The sequence below is a fragment of the Balaenoptera ricei genome, chromosome 20 (genome assembly GCF_028023285.1).
Source record: "Balaenoptera ricei isolate mBalRic1 chromosome 20, mBalRic1.hap2, whole genome shotgun sequence".
Lineage (NCBI taxonomy): Eukaryota > Metazoa > Chordata > Mammalia > Artiodactyla > Balaenopteridae > Balaenoptera > Balaenoptera ricei.
In genome coordinates this window covers 35803932-35820561 of record NC_082658.1, presented here as the reverse complement: position 1 = coordinate 35820561, position 16630 = coordinate 35803932, and the positions used below count along the sequence as shown (strand labels likewise).

Here is a 16630-nt window from a genome sequence, read left to right as displayed (position 1 = left end):
CAAGGAATCACACGTGGGAAGGAGCCAACTTGCCAGGATTAGTCCCTCTGAGGTGGTGTTGTCAGTCGGCTACCTACCATCCCCCTAGAACGGCACAATGGAATGGCTATGTTCCCTACTGAGGACTTCCCTTTTTAGAAACAAGCAAAGTTTTCCCTAATCTGACCCACATTCAACAGCCAGTCACGGGGTGGGGAGAGTGGGAAAGGAATCGGGGACAACATTCTGGAGAATGTGCAGGCCTCTGAAGACGAAAAAGTGACAGGCAAGCTGAGCATCAGTAGTTGTGGCACTTCCAGGGACATCATTCCATGGACACAGAGCTCCCAATTCTCTCTCTTAGGATCTCCTGGGATAGTTATGACAAGCATTCACCATGTTTTTCAAGTAGGTGGGAACTCCTTTCTGCAAAGGAAAGAAGACTGTCACTTCTATGTCCTCACAGCGATTACTCCTGATTCTTTGGGATGTGGCAAAGGTAAAGGAAGATGGCTTTGGGAGTAATAAATATGAAAATAGGGCCCCTAACCAGATTTCCATAGAATGTTGCCACAGATGATGACAAAATGTAAGACACAGGGCACAGGTAAGGCTGGATATCAGGGGCCAGTGTTATAAGACCTTGCTGTATATTTCAGCTTTTGCTAAAAAAAAGCTATTTCTGAGACATCATTTTTTGAAAAGAAAAAATTAAAAACAGGAAATGGGATTGGATTGGGTGGTGGGATTCTTCCAAAGAAATGAGAGAAAGGACTTGCTTTATAGCATTAGAAAGTGGTAAGAATTCCCCAAACATTGTTCTATTTACTCCTTCTCTGCAGGGTGAGAATATCCATCTCCATTTTTAAAAGGGAAGAAATTGATGGCTTCCCTAGATTACCCAGTTAGAAGCAGGGCCAGGATTCAATACATGATGTGTTTGACTCAAATCCTATGTGCTTTTTCACTCTCCCAGGGAACTGGTGAGCCTTCCAGCCAGTAAGTAGGACCTTACAAAGCAAACGGAATGGTTGCCATGATTCCAGGTCCTAGGCAGTCCCTAGTGATCTGGGTACCACTGTGGTTCCCTCTCCTTACAGAAAAAAAAAAAAGAAAAACTGTAAAAAACCCTGGAGCCTTCTGCAGGCTCGGACATGTCTGATTGTCTCCCGAGCCAGGTTGGCCTGTCTAACTCCTCCATAAGCAGATACAGGGTCCACAGGCACCATTGTTCCTACAAGGAGCAGGCTATTGTCCAGAGGTTCCAGAGAGTGATCCTGGTGGGATGTCAGGGGAAGAGCAGGGAGGTGCTGGCATTCCAGGTAAAGATACTTTGTCTTTTGTCCCAGCCTCTATTCTGGGTGTTGACAACACCAGTACTAACCATAGTCACTCAACAGACCTGCTTCTTAAAAGAGCATCATGAGGGCTGAGACAGCGCGTCTCTTCAGGCTGACAGCCCCATGGGCTAAGTCAACATTTGTCAAACACACTTCCCGTCCTGCCCCCTGGGATCTCACCTTGGCATCCCACTTAAAGAGCCAGTTTGGAACTGGGCAATCCAGGCTATTGAAGTAATACATGAAAACTAGAGAGGGGAAACAAGGACAATTTAGAAGGAGGAGACATATTAAAGATACAGCAGTAAATCTTGCAAAACTTCCAACTTTATATTCAGGCCCAGATAGTAAGGAGAGAGATAACATGGAATTCAAGTGGATTCTCCCCTCTGCCTTGGCTTATGGGAGACTTACATGTAAACATTTTGAAAAACAGCCAAGGCACATTCTGCTGCTATTTATTAAACACCTGGCAACGGCTAGACACTTGGATATAGTCTCTCATTTAATTATCTTAATCCCAAGGAGTTGATAAAATAAAACCCCAGTTTACAAATAATAAATTGGAGACTCAGAAGAGTGGGGTGACAAGCCCAAGGTGGCAGATCTAACACATGTCACAACTACAGTTCAGATTTTGCCACAGCCTCAAGGCCACACCCATTCCAGTCCAGCAGGTGGCCGCATGGACCGCTCCCAGCCTCTCTCCTGAAGAAGGAACTCAAGGCAGGCAGGTCCTGAGTCCCTGGGTTTTTGCTGAGCAGGAGCTGCATCCTCAAAGACAGTCCTGCCAGACCTCTTTCCCACCACTGGCTGGTGTGTGCATGGACAGGACCAGCCCGAAGTGAGTTTCTAAACCTTCTAGTTCACTTGGACGTTCTGATTTCATCTGGACAATGCAAGAGTCAGCAAAGAATGAATTGATGAGATTTAAAAATCCACCTTGCATTGTAGCCAAGATTCTGGGGGTAAATTGAGTCTCACTCTTTTGCACCCATGGGAGTAAGCATCATGCATTTTATGTGACCTTTAGATGGGTGGTCCTGGTCAGTGAGCCAACACGTGTCCTCTTTTTACTTTTGCTCTGGTTCCTGCCATCACTCTAGATTGCCAGCCACTGCTTGAACTGCCTCACCCAGAGCATGCCTGACTTCTCTGGAAACTGTGGCATAGAGGGGCTCTGGGCCAGGATCACGTGGACCTTCTGCCCATTAAACTCCATCTCTTGGTGCTGCTGCACGTAGACATACTACACCTCCAGTCAAGGCATGACATCACAGCCAGCATCTCAGATGAGCAGAAGGAAAGCCCACAAGCCAGAAGCAAAGGGAGATGATTCTGTTCCTCCACTTAGCATTTGCTCCCTTGCATTGTTACTTCATTTCCTGCCCTGTCTGCCGACCTGCCCTGCAAAACTGTGGCTCCTCCCACCTGGTGTTCTCATTTGAGAAGGTGCATTCCCCACCTGTGAGTGATTCCTTGTTGCTTTTAATTGGTGGGGAACCTACTCCTTTCTCCAAGAAGTCAATGAGATCTCAGAGGACTGGTCACTTATCAGCTGTGTGATCCTGGGTTGGTTACTCACCTTTTCTGAGATTGGTTTCCCTATGCAAGAAAAGAGGGTACCACTGCCTGCAGGCAGACTTGGTAGGGACAGTGGAGAGAGACTGGAGCAGAATAAGTGCTCAGTAAACAACGGGGTCATTTCTCTCTGTCCTCCTGCTAAGCTCCAATCACTGACCTCTATGCACAGAGGATGGTCAGGCAAGGTTATTTACACCTGGAGATCATAAGAAGACACATTAATACTCAAATATTTAGTAGGCAGATGCTCTTGCTGGCTGTGGTTCACCAGGAATAACAAAGCCATTTCAACTCAATAAATACTCACAGAACAACCACTATGTCTATGGTGTTATCACAGGGAACCTAATTCAGTCCTAAGGAACAACAGGAGTCACCACTAACTTAGCCCTTACCATGGACATACATCATGTGCTTTACATTTAACATCAGTTTTGATCCTGAGAAAGTCCCTGTGAGTTCAACATAAATATCCCCATCTTATAGATGACAAAATTGAGGATCAGAGAAATAAAGAAACTTCCTTAAGATCCCATAGTCCAGCTGAAGTGATGGAACCTGAATTTGAAGCCAGATCTGATGCCAAAACCTGGTAAGACATACACAGCTGCACAGGGCTCAGCTCTTCAATGTGTTCATTAGACCGTCCCATGGCAGAATTTTAGATTTCACAGGAGAAGGAATTAAAAGCCTAAAACAATCCCAAGAAAATCACTCTAAGTGTAATATAATTTCACTTACTGCAGCAGCCATGACCACAGCCCCAGGCCAGCTCAGAGTCTCTACAGCACCCACGGTGGTCTGCCCCTCCCCCAGGCACCCTGCAGGATGGTCTATTGCCCCCACTCTCTAGGTACTGGTGAGTAAAGTTCTTAAATGTTTTAGGGAAGAAAGGATGTTGCTTTGGCTCTGGATTTCCTCTCTCCCAAGCTTTTTATTTTTTCCTTGCAGCAAATATTGTCCCACAATTCGTTCAGCTTCTGTGATAGACATCACCTGATACTCCACTGTGGAAAAATTAACTTGATGTGTTGATTACAATGTGGCAGAGGTCTTTGCAGGGTTGGAAGGTCCAGCATGCCACATAGCCTATGACTGGAGAACTACCAGTTCACTTAGGCCCAGAGAAGTGAAGGGCCTTTTCCAAGTTCACACAGCAAACCAGGAAATGAGCGCACACTCAACCTGGAATCTTTCCCTTCGAAACTAATGTTCTTTTCCTCTACGCTGTTCTCTGTTATCAAAAATTGAATAGCCCTTATAGGAGAGACGTATGTGTATATACAATACAAAGACTAAGATAGTCATTATCGGATTGTGTGGCATAGGAAAGCCAATGAAATAGAACTTCAAGGAGCCCCAAGTGTCCACTCCTGAGAACAACCACCAGCAGTATCCCCGTGAGGTCAGACTGGTGGGGTTGCCTTGATCCAGATCACCTTCTCTGGACACAGCTGGAGCTGGACCCACGCCTGCCTATACCTCCCACTAGTGGTGAGAACTGATGAGAACCTGAGCGGGTTCTGAACTTCCCTTTGCCTCAGTTTCCTTCCCTGTCTGATGGGGATGATGGCTCCTACCCTGCACAGTTGTTGGCAGGAGGAGAGAAAACCACATAAAATCTAAAGGATTAAGTAACTACAATTTGTTGAATTCCTACCACCTGTATACAAACTAACTAGCAGTCTGTGGGAATTGTGCCAGAAATAAACCCTTATGTAGTTTATAATCTAGTTGATAGACAGACACAAAACACACACAAACAATACCCACAAACACACCCCCATCCTCCCTGTCTTTCTAGAGAACAATTATTTAGGAACATACAGACTTAAAGAATGTTAGAGCTAGAAAAGATCCTAGTGATCGTGCAGTTCAGTGGTTTTCAAACACTTTTTTTTAAATCTCCGAGTCCCTTTGTTAAAAGGATCCTTTATAGAATTGAGTGTGTGAAACACTCAGCTGCGATGATTGAAGAGAACAGTGGAGTTGAAATCTCACCTGTCCCTGCCTATATTCTACCCCATCCTCCCACCCAGCAAATGTCCATCAAACCCTCCTGGGTTGGTCCTAAGCCAGGCTTCTTAGAACCTTGAAGTGTCAGCTAAAATTCCTCACATTCCATTCAACTGCTTCATATCATAATTGAGGGAACTGAGGGTAAGAAACATATACAGTGTCCAAAGTCAGTAGTTGAGGAGGGAAAGCTGTGGAGTCATCAAAACGGGAGGGAAGGTAGAGAGAGCTGGAAATGTGGGTCCTGAGATCCAGCCCCAATTCAGCCATGCAACACCTGTCTGTGTGCCTCTGTCACATTACCTCTCTGGGTCCCTACTTCCTCCTCTAAAGATAGAGGGAGTGTATTGAATACTACTTATCAAAAGTTTTTTGCAGGTCCCCAATTCTGTGGCCCAACAATTTCAAGCCCTAGAAAATTTCTCAGGAAAGTATGAGCTGCCCTCCTGTGACCACAAATACAGATGCTCCACGTGGTCAGGCCCAGAAATCACATCTGAGATCTCTGAAAGCAACATAAGAGGGAACAGCTTTAGCAGATGCTTCTGCAAGAATTTAAGATAACGTTTTCCACACCAGGTGGACATACCACCACTGGGTGACGGCCACAGGCCATGTAAACACTTAGAAAGCTGAGTAATGGTGCATCTTTGGAAAGGATACATCTCTGTTGAACTCGAGAGAAGGCCACTTCACCTTCCAGGAGATCACTACCTCTCTGTTGCATTCTCCTTCATGGAGTTCTAAAAAAAAAAACAAAAGAAGTTACTGCATCTGGAAGCCTCTGTGGCTTCAGTTAACAAGAAGCTTTGATATGAAAACCTTATAGGAATGATAAACCAATAACTTACAAGGCACAGAATTCTAGAAAAAGACAGATTCATTACCACTGAAAGCTTGTGCCCAGGTACAGTGTCTAGTAGATATAAAAACACAGTAAAAATTTAAAAACCCAACAAAGCTCATTCATCATATACCACAAACAACATTCTCAGATAGAATGCAGTGAAACAAAATTAGGCATTCATAAATAAATTTTAAGGTTTGAAAATCAGGGTAACCACCAGATGTCAGTAGAGTATGATTAGTTTTACTGTTGTGTCCTTACTCCACTTTTAGGTTTCTTTTCTTTTTCTTTTTTTTTTAACATCTTTATTGGAGTATAATTGCTTTACAGTGTTGTGTTAGTTTCTGCTGTATAGCAAAGTGAATCAGCTATATGTATACATATATCCACATAACCCCTCCTTGCGTCTCCCCCCCACCCTCCCTATCCCACTCCTCTAAGTGGTCACAAAACACCAAGCTGATCTCTCTGTGCTATGCAGCTGCTTCCCACTAGCTAGCTGTTTTACGTTTGGTAGTGTATATATGTCCATGCCACTCTCTCACTTTGTCCCAGCTTACACTTCCCCCTCCCTGTATCCTCAAGTCCATTCTCTGCATCTACATCTTTATTCTTGTCCTGCCCCTAGGTTTTCCAGAACCATTTTTTTTTTAGATTCCATATATATGTGTTAGCATATGGTATTTGTTTCTTTCTTTCTGATTTACTTCACTCTGTATCACAGACTCTAGGTCCATCCACCTCATTACAAATAACTCAATTTCATTTCTTTTTATGTCTGAGTAATATTTCATTGTATATATGTGCCACATCTTCTTTATCCATTCAACTGTTGATGGACACTTGGGTTGCTCCCATGTCCTGGCTATTGTAAATAGTGCTGCAATGAATATTGGGGTACATGACCCTTTTTGAATTATGGTTTTCTCAGGGTAATTGCCCAGCAGTGGGATTGCTGGGTCATATGGTAGTTCTATTTTTAGTGTTTTAAGAAACCTCCATACTGTTCTCCATAGTGGCTGTATCAATTAATATTCCCACCAACAGTGTAAGAGGGTTCCCTTTTCTCCACACCCTCTCGAGCATTTGTTGTTTGTGGATTTTCTGATTATGGCCATTCTGACCAGTGTGAGGTGATACCTCATTGTAGTTTTGATTTGCATTTCTCTAATGACTAGAGATGTTGTTCATACTTTCATGTGTTTGTTGGCAATCTGTATATCTTCTTTGGAGAAATGGCTGTTTAGGTCTTTGGCCCATTTCTGGGTTAGGTTGCTTGGTTTTTGATATTGAGTTGCATGAGATACTTGTATGGTTTGGAGATTAATCTTTGTCAGTTGCTTCATTTACAGATATTTTCTTCCATTCTGAGGGTTGTCTTTTCGTTTTGTTTATGGTTTCCTTTGCTGTGCCAAAGCTTTTAAGTTTCATTAGGTCCCATTTGTTTATTTTTGTTTTTATTTCCATTTCTCTAGGAGGTGGATCAAAAAGGATCTTGCTGTGATTTATGCCATAGACTGTTCTGCCTATGTTTTCCTCTAAGAGTTTTATACTGTCTGGCCTTACATTTAGGTCTTTAATCCATTTTGAGTTTATTTTTGTGTATGGTGTTAGGGAGTGTTCTGATTTCATTCTTTTACATGTAGCTCTCCAGTTTTCCCAGCACCACTTATTGAAGATACTGTCTATTCTCCATTGTATATTCTTGCTTCCTTCATCAAAGATAAGGTGACCATATGTGCGTGGGTTTATCTCTGGCCTTTCTATCCTGTTCCATTGATCTATATTTCTGTTTTTGTGCCAGTACCATACTGTCTTGATTAACGTAGCTTTGCAGTATAGTCTGAAGTCAGGGAGTCTGACTCCTCCGGCTCTGTTTTTCCCCCTCAAGACTGCTTTGGCTATCCGGGGTCTTTTCTGTCTCCATACAAATTTTAAGATTTTTTTTTTTTTCTAGTTCTGTAAAAAAATGCCATTGGTAGTTTGATAGGGATTGCACTGAATCTGTAGATGGCTTTGGGTAGAATAGTCATTTTCACAATGTTGATTCTTCCAATCCAAAAACATGGTATATCTCTCCATCTGTTTATATCATCTTTAATTTCTTTCATCAGTGTCTTATAATTTTCTGCATATGGATCTTTTGTCTTCTTAGGTAGGTTTATTCCTAGGTATTCTATTCTTTTTGTTACAGTGGTAAATGGGAGTGTTTCCTTAATTTCTCTTTCAGATTTTTCATCATTAGTATATAGGAATGTAAGAGATTTCTGTGCATTAATTTTGTATCCTGCTACTTTACCAAATTCATTGATTACCTCTAGTAGTTTTCTGGTAGCATCTTTAGGATTCTCTATATATAGTATCATGTCATCTGCAAACAGTGACTGTTTTACTTCATCTTTTCCGATTTGAATTCCTTTTATTTCTTTTTCTTCTCTGATTGCTGTGGCTAAAACTTCCAAAACTATGTTGAATAATAGTGGTGAGAGTGGGCAACCTTATTCTTGTTCCTGATCTTAGTGGAAATGGTTTCAGTTTTTCACCATTGAGAACCACGTTGGCTGTGTCATATATGGGCTTTATTATGTTGAGGTAAGTTCCCTCTATGCCTACTTTCTGGAGGGTTTTTATCATAAATGGGTGTTGAATTTTGTGGAAAGCTTTTTCTGCATCTATTGAGATGATCATATGGTTTTCATCCTTCAATTTGTTAATAAGATGTATCACATTGATTGATTTGCATATATTGAAGAATCCTTGCATTCCTGGGATAAACCCCACTTGATCATGGTGTACGATCCTTTTAATGTGCTATTGGACTCTGTTTGCTAGTATTTTGTTGAGGATTTTTGCGTCTATGTTCATCAGTGATATTGGCCTGTAGTTTTCTTTTTTTGTGACATCTTTGTCTGGTTTTGGTATCAGGGTGATGGTGGCCTTGTAGAATGAGTATGGGAGTGTTCTTCCTTCTGCTATACTTTGGAAGAGTTTGAGAAGGATAGGTGTTAGCTCTTCTCTAAATGTTTGATAGTATTCGCCAGTGAAGCCATCTGGTCCTGGGCTTTTGTTTGTTGGAAGAATTTTAATCACAGTTTCAATTTCAGTGTTTGTGATTGGTATGTTTATATTTTCTATTTCTTCCTAGTTCAGTCTCGGACAGTTGTGCTTTCTCAGAATTTGTCCATTTCTTCCAGGTTGTCCATTTTATTGGCATTGAGTTGCTTGTAGTAATCTCTCATGATCCTTTGTATTTCTGCAGTGTCAGTTGTTACTTCTTTTTCATTTCTAATTCTGTTGATTTGAGTCTTCTCCCTTTTTTTCTTGATGAGTCTAGCTAGTGGTTCATCAATTTAGTTTATCTTCTCAAAGAACCAGCTTTTAGTTTTGTTGATCTTTGCTATTATTTTCTTCATTTCTTTCTCATTTATTTCTGATCTAATCTTTATGATTTCTTTCCTTCTGCTAACTTTGTTTTTTTGTTGTTGTTCTTCTTTCTCTAATTGCTTTAGGAGTAAGGTTAGGTTGTTTATTTGAGATGTTTCTTGTTTCTTGTGGTAGGATTGTATGGCTATAAGCTTCCCTCTTATAACTGGTTTTGCTGCATTCCATAGGTTTTGGGTCACCGTGTTTTCATTGTCATGTTTCTAGGTATTTTTTTTTTACTTCCTCTTTGATTTTTTCAGTGATCTCTTTGTTATTTAGGAGTGTATTGTTTGGCCTCCATGTGTTTTATTTTTTACATTTTTTTCCCTGTAAAATTGATATCTAGTCTCATAGCATTGTAGTCAGAAAAGATACCTGATACAATTTCAATTTTCTTAAATTTACCAAGGCTTGATTTGTGACCCAAGATATGATCTATCCTGGAGAATGTTCCATGAGCACTTGAGATGAATGTGTATTCTGTTGCTTTTGGATGGAATGTCCTATAAAGATCACTTAAGTCCATCTTGTTTAATGTGTCATTTAAAGCTTGTGTTTCCTTATTTATTTTCATTTTGGATGATCTGTCCATTGGTGAAAGTTGGTGTTAAAGTCCCTACTAGGATTTTGTTACTGTCAATATCCCCTTTTATGGCTGTTAGCATTTGCCTTATGTATTGAGGTGCTCCTACGTTGGGTGGATAAATATTTACAATTGTTATATCTTCTTCTTGGATTGATCCCTTGATCATTATGTAGTGTCCTTCTTTGTCTCTTGTACTAGTCTTTATTTTAAAGTCTATTTTGTCTGATATAAGAATTGCTACTCCAGCTTTCTTTTGATTTCCATTTGCATGGAATATCTTTTTCCATCCCCTCACTTTCAGTCTGTATGTGTCCCTAGGTCTGAAATGGGTCTCTTTTAAACAGCATATATATGGGTCTTGTTTTTGTATCCATTCAGACAGTCTATGTCTTTTGGTTGGAGCATTTAATCCATTTACAATTAAGGTAGTTATCGATATGTATGTTCCTATTACCATTTTCTTAATTGTTTTGGGTTTGTTTTTGGAGGTCTTCTCCTTTTCTTGTGTTTCCTGCCTAGAGAATTTCCTTTAGCATTTGTTATAAAGCTTCTTTGGTGGTGCTGAATTCTCTTAGCTTTGGCTTGTCTGTAAAGGTTTGAATTTCTCTGTCGAATCTCAGTGAGATCCTTGCTGGGTAGAGTAATCTTGGTTGTAGGTTTTTCCCTTTCATCACTTTAAATGTGTCCTGCCACTCACTTCTGGCTTGCAGAGTTTCTGCTGAAAGATCAGCTGTTAACCTTATGGGGATTCCCTTGTATGTTATTTGTTGCTTTTCCCTTGGTGCTTTTAATATTTTTTCTTTGTATTTAATTTTTGATAGTTTGATTGTTATGTGTCTTGGTGTGTTTCTCCTTGGATTTATCCTGTATGGGACTCTCTGCCCTTCCTGGAGTTGATTGACTATTTCCTTTCCCATGTTAGGGAATTTTCAACTATAATCTCTTCAAATATTTTCTCAATCCCTTTCTTTTTCTCTTCTTCTTCTGAGACCCCTATAATTCAAATGTTGGTGTGTTTAATATTGTCTCAGAGGTCTCTGAGACTGTCCTCAATTCTTTTCATTCCTTTTTCTTTATTCTGCCCTGTGGTAGTTATTCCCACTATTTTATCTTCCAGGTCACTTATCCGTTCTTCTGCCTCAGTTATTCTGCTATTGATTCCTTCTAGAGAATTTTTAATTTCATTATTGTGTTGTTCGTCGTTTGTTTTCTCTTTAGTTCTAGGTCCTTGTTAAACGTTTTTTGTATTTTCTCCATTCTCTTTCCAAGATTTTGGATCATCTTTACTATCATTACTCTGAATTGTTTCTCAGGTAGACTGCCTATTTCCTCTTCATTTGTTTGTTCTGGTTGGTTTTTACTTTGCTCCTTCATCTGCTGAGTATTTCTCTGTCTTCTCATTTTTCTTAACTTACTGTGTTTGTGGTCTCCTTTTTGCAGCCTGCAGGTTTGTAGTTCCTGTTTTTATTGGTCTCTGTCCCCCAGTGGGTAAGGTTGGTTCAGTGGGTTGTGTAGGCTTCCTGGTGGAGGGGACTGGTACCTGTGTTCTGGTGGATGAGGCTGGATCTCGTCTTTCTGGTGGGCAGGACCATGTCCAGTGGTGTGTTCTGTGGTGTCTGTGAACTTATTATGATTTTAGGCAGCCTCTCTGTTAATGGGTGGGGTTGTGTTCCTGTCTTGCTAGTTGTTTGGCATGAGGTGTACAGCACTGGAGCTTGCTGGTCGTTGAGTGCAGCTGGATCTTAGCATTGAGATGGAGATCTCTGGGAGAGCTCTTGCTGATTGGTATTACATGGGGCTGGGAGGTCTCTGGTGGTCCACTGTCCCAAACTCAACTCTCCCACCTCAGAGGCTCAGGCCTGACACCCCGCCGGAGCACCAAGACCCTGTTAGCCACACAGCTCAGAAGAAAAGGGAGAAAAGAAAGAAAGAAGATAAGAATAAAGTAAAATTAAGGTTATTAAAATAAAAACTATATTATTAAAATAAAAAAAAGAAGAGAGCAACCAAACCAATAAACAAATCCACCAATGATAACATGCGTTAAAAATTATAGTAAGTTAAACATAAAAATCAGAAAGTAGTCAGTCTCATACAGCAAATCCCAAGTCTACAGTTGCTCCCAAAGTCCACCACCTCAATTTTGGGACTTTTAAATCATACTAGTCCCTTTTAGTCAGTGAAAGACCATGTCTAAATTTCTAAGTACAACAGATTTCCCTTGTTTTTCTGTTAATCTGTATCCTCATCTGTGAGAGTTCTGGGCTGCAGTCAGCTGCAATATACTGTTACTCTCTGTACAATTCATGAGCTTCACCTTGCCTAAAAGGTCTTTTGTTAAGACTAAACCAATGGATTTTAGATTAATTTAATTGCAAAAGCAAACAAACAGAAAGGAATAAAAATTACACTTTTAGATGGACTCATACTTCCAGGTGCTAACACAATGTTTTTTGCAAATTGAACACAAATGGACCCATCTTCTTAAACACTGCTCCAGGGACTTATGTGAAGTCAAGGGGTAAACATGGGGAAACTTTCTAGAGATCCTGAGGTTTCAAGGGTCTCCTGACTCAGGTGGCATAATACAGGGTTAAGCACATCTCAGTTTAGGAATCTCAGATGTATTTGGAAGTGCCTGGCAGTAAATGGAAGGTAAAATTGAAATTGAATTCATAAGGATGTTTCACCTCTAAAAGTATGTGGCTTTATACCAAGGGTTTCCAACCAGCAAATGACAAACTGGTAGGTCTGACCCCCTTACATGCTGTGCCATGTACGCCCCCTATGAAGGGCAGGACTCAAGAGAAACATCTCCTTCCCCTCCTGCCCCTCTCCTCAAGCTCACAGATGGGAAGAGAGTGAGAGTTTATACACACCACACACCTAAACCCACACATGATTTAATCAGCTTTGAGAGACAGTTAGCTTCTGTTCAGGAATAGTGGGTCCCCATTTTCCACACATACTGAGCATAAGGGATAATTATGTATTGAGATAACGTTCTCCCCAACTTCACATGAGTTAGCTTTGGTTAAATGCATGAATTAGGACAAACTAGTTCCTGGACCTGGTTCCCTTCCCTCCTGAACGTAGTTGTAGCCCTTAGAGACCACAGTTGTGTACATATCACAGAAAAGTAAAACAGAAAGCTCTCTAGAAGAGAAAATAGAATGATGTGATTTATGTGAATACTGAAGAATGAACTATTGTGACAACTTCCTTTAAACACTCCCTTCGTGGCAGAACTGAGAAATGCCAGAACTCCAGAGAAACAAAATGTTCAGTGACACCTTTCCTAGTCTATCAATAAAATGTGCTTTTCAAGGGCTGAAATTCTTGGATCAGGACATGGTTTCACCCATCATTTAAGATTCTCTCAGCAAACAAACTTACATTATTATTATGTCTTTCAAAAATTAGCGTGAATTTTTGTAATTACAAAAATACTTAATATTCATTTAGGAAAATTAGAAAATGCTAAAAATAATAAAGTAAATTAAATTAAAATGGCATGTAACCCCACAATCCACAAATACCTAATGGCAATATTTGACATATTTCTTTTAAGTAAATAAATACTTTTATATGTTACAAAATGTGATTAATTTGGTATAAATAGCTTGTGTTCTTATTATATTCAACAATATTATTTTGAAGTTATGGCAAGAACAATTAAATTATTCTTGTAAGTCATTCCTATTTCCATATATTTTTTCAATTATAAATATTGCTGGAACAATTATTCCATATAGACAACTTGGTATATGTATAATTTTTTCATTAGAAAAGCAGCAAGATTTATTAGAGATAAATTTTAGGGTAATGAACATTAACACTTTAAGGCTCTTTATACTTTTTATAAACTTTAAAGAAAATATTTTTAACACTTTATACTGTTACTAGTAGCAAAGGAGCATCTCACCAGGACTGGCTACTATTGTTTGTACAATTTAATAGGAAAAAGCATAAATCTTAGTTTTATTTGGGCAATGTTTTTATTATTGATATGTAAGTCTCTTTCAAATTAGAGATATAATCCCCATGTAACATTTGCTACATTTATGTGTCCAAATGTACTCACATTTCAACAAATGACTCCAAACAAGTTTACTCAAGAGGTCGTTGGCTTTTCCTGAAGCTCCTCCAGAAAACCACTTCTAAGAATGGCTCAATTTCTTTATGTAAAGTAAAACACACTGCATACTTTTCTAATGCTTGAGTTATAGGATATTTAACTTCCTACACTTCAGATAGTAAAGGACTTATTCAATATCATATCAGTCATTACAATTCCTGGAAGACACAGAAGATTTGTTATAGTATATACTCTCTTTCTTGCTAAGAGAACCCCTACAGCCATGTGCATGGTTAATAACTTTCCTGGTCTCTTAGGCAGGTAGAGGTGACAATATGACACCTCCTTCCTGTTTTGAATATGGATATGATGCCTGGAGCTGCAGCAGCTATTTTGTGCCTAAGAGAAAAAAAAAAACATGAGAAGGCAGATTAAAAAGACAAAGTTTTACTGGCATTGTTGATCATCTAAACCAATGTCAGCAACTGCTGACTTCTGTACTACTTGTTAGGTGAGAAAAATAAACCCCTCTTAATTTAAGTCATTGTTAATCCAGTTTTCTGTTACTTGAAGCTAATAATAACCCTAATTTTTATGTGGTTCTTACTGGCAATGAATTTTGCTTGAGTTTTGTGATCCTGGAAAACAGTAGAGGTTAAGAAACTCCCACACCCTTTGTGTTCCAAAAAACAGCTTACAACAGAAGGACCACCTTTCCCCCTATGACTTAGATGAGACTCACACACACACCCCTTGTTCATATATCACAAATCCAGAAACAGTATCTCTAAATTCCTTTTCATTGCCTCATAAAGGATTGGCTAAACTGCTTACTCCACTGATCAGTTAGAGCAAAATGCTTGTTAACCACACTGGTTAAGCATCTCTCCTTCCTCCAGGCCCCTAAACTTTGGCCCAGCCTCAGCCTGAGCCAGTATTCAGCCCCTCCTGAGAACAGACTGGTCTCAGGGTAAGATATTCTCTGTTCTATTCTCCAGTCAGGCCACCTTCATCTCACTTTCCCGCACATGGTTTCTAGCCTTGCTGAATCGTCTCTATAAAAGAAAGACCTTTCTGCTTCACTCCTGAGACATTCACAGATCCTATGGTCGAAGTATTCTCCTTATTACAATAACCCCCAACCCTGGGCAAGAATCCTTTTAAACAAAAGTCTCTCCTTAGTAAGTTCAGGTTTGTTTTTTATTTGACATTACCCTAAAGTAGAAAAGTAGCCACAAAATAGTGCTGATAAGACTTATGAACATTTACAGGGAAATATGATTATGTGTAAATTCATTAAAATTGTACAGACATACATAAGCATTATTAAAATGCATTGTCAAAGAAGAGAAGTAAGAGATAATGGGCACTATTAATGGACAATAAATTGAAGTATATTTAATTTTGCACAGAAATATCTAAAATTACATACACTCTATTATAGAAAGTACCAGAGAGTGGCCAAGATGGCAGAGTAGAGAGACCCTGAGCTCACCTCCCCTTATGAGCACACCAAAATCACAACTATCTGCAGAACAACCACTAATGAAAAACTAGGAACCTACGCCAAAAGATCTTCTACAACTAAATACATAAAGAAGGAGCCACAGTGAGACAGGTAGGAGGGGAAGACTTATGATATAATCAAATCCCATACTCCCTGTGTGGGCAGCACACAAACTGGAGAATAATTACATTGCAGAGGTTCTCCCACAGGAGTGATAGTTCTGAGCTCCATGTCAGACTCCCCAGCCTGGGGTTCTGAAACTGAGAGAATGAGCCCGCAAAGCATTTGGCTTTGAAGGCCAGTAGGACTTAGTTGCAGGAGCACCACAGGACTGGGGGAAATAGAGATTTCACTCTTAAAGGACCACAGAAAATCTCACAGGCACCAGACCTAGGGAAAAAGCAGTAATTTTATTGGAGACTGGGCCAGACCTACCTGCCTGTTTTGGAGAGTCTTTTGGAGAGGTGAGGGGCAGCTGTGGCTCACCCTAGGGACAGAGATTCTGGTGGCAGACATAGTGGGGAATATTCAGCCGCATGAACACTCCTGGCAGCTGACATATTAAATCATTAGCACCAATATCTGGCCCCACCCAACAGCTTGTAAGCTCCAGTGCTTGGATGCCTCTGGATAAACAACTAAACGGGTGGGGACACAGCCATACCCATCAGCAAACAGGCTGCCTAGGGACTAAAGAGGCCACAGATGCCTACAGACACACCCTTAGACATGGTCCAGCCCACCAGAGGGCCAAGATCCAGCTCCATGCAATAGTGGGCAGACACCAGCCCCTCCCACCAGGAAACCTGCCCAAGACTCTAGAGCAGCCTCACCCACCAGGGAGCAGATGCCAGAAGTGAGAAAACTATAATCCCATAACACAGGCTAGACCTTACCCTAGGACCAGCTGAGCCCTGGCCTTGCCCACTAGTAGGTCAACTCAACTTTCTGCACACACCGGACCCCATACCCAACTATACCAGGAATTCCTCCCCTGCCCCCCAGTGATCTGAAATGAGCTCTGGGATCCCTGGGCCCTGTAGCTAGACTCCAGGAACCAGCTCTGCGTGCCTGTAGTGGAACACTAACTGCAGGGTCTGTCTTCACCTGCCAGTGGATAAGTAAGAGTCCCAGAATCTTTGAGACCCTGATTCTGCTCACCAAGGAGCCAGTGCTAGCCCCAAGGCCCCCTAGCATTCCACAACCAGCCACTTCATGACTAGGCCCCACTAAACAGCAGCCAGCAGAATCCGCACAAGCTAGCACCTGA

General features: G+C 40.7%; 1 pseudogene; it reads right to left on the bottom strand.

The window, feature by feature from the left end:
* Window positions 1-339: 339 nt before the first annotated feature.
* The window catches only part of LOC132355679 (phosphatidylcholine transfer protein-like), a 119667-nt pseudogene continuing 103376 nt past the window's right edge, over window positions 340-16630 (bottom strand).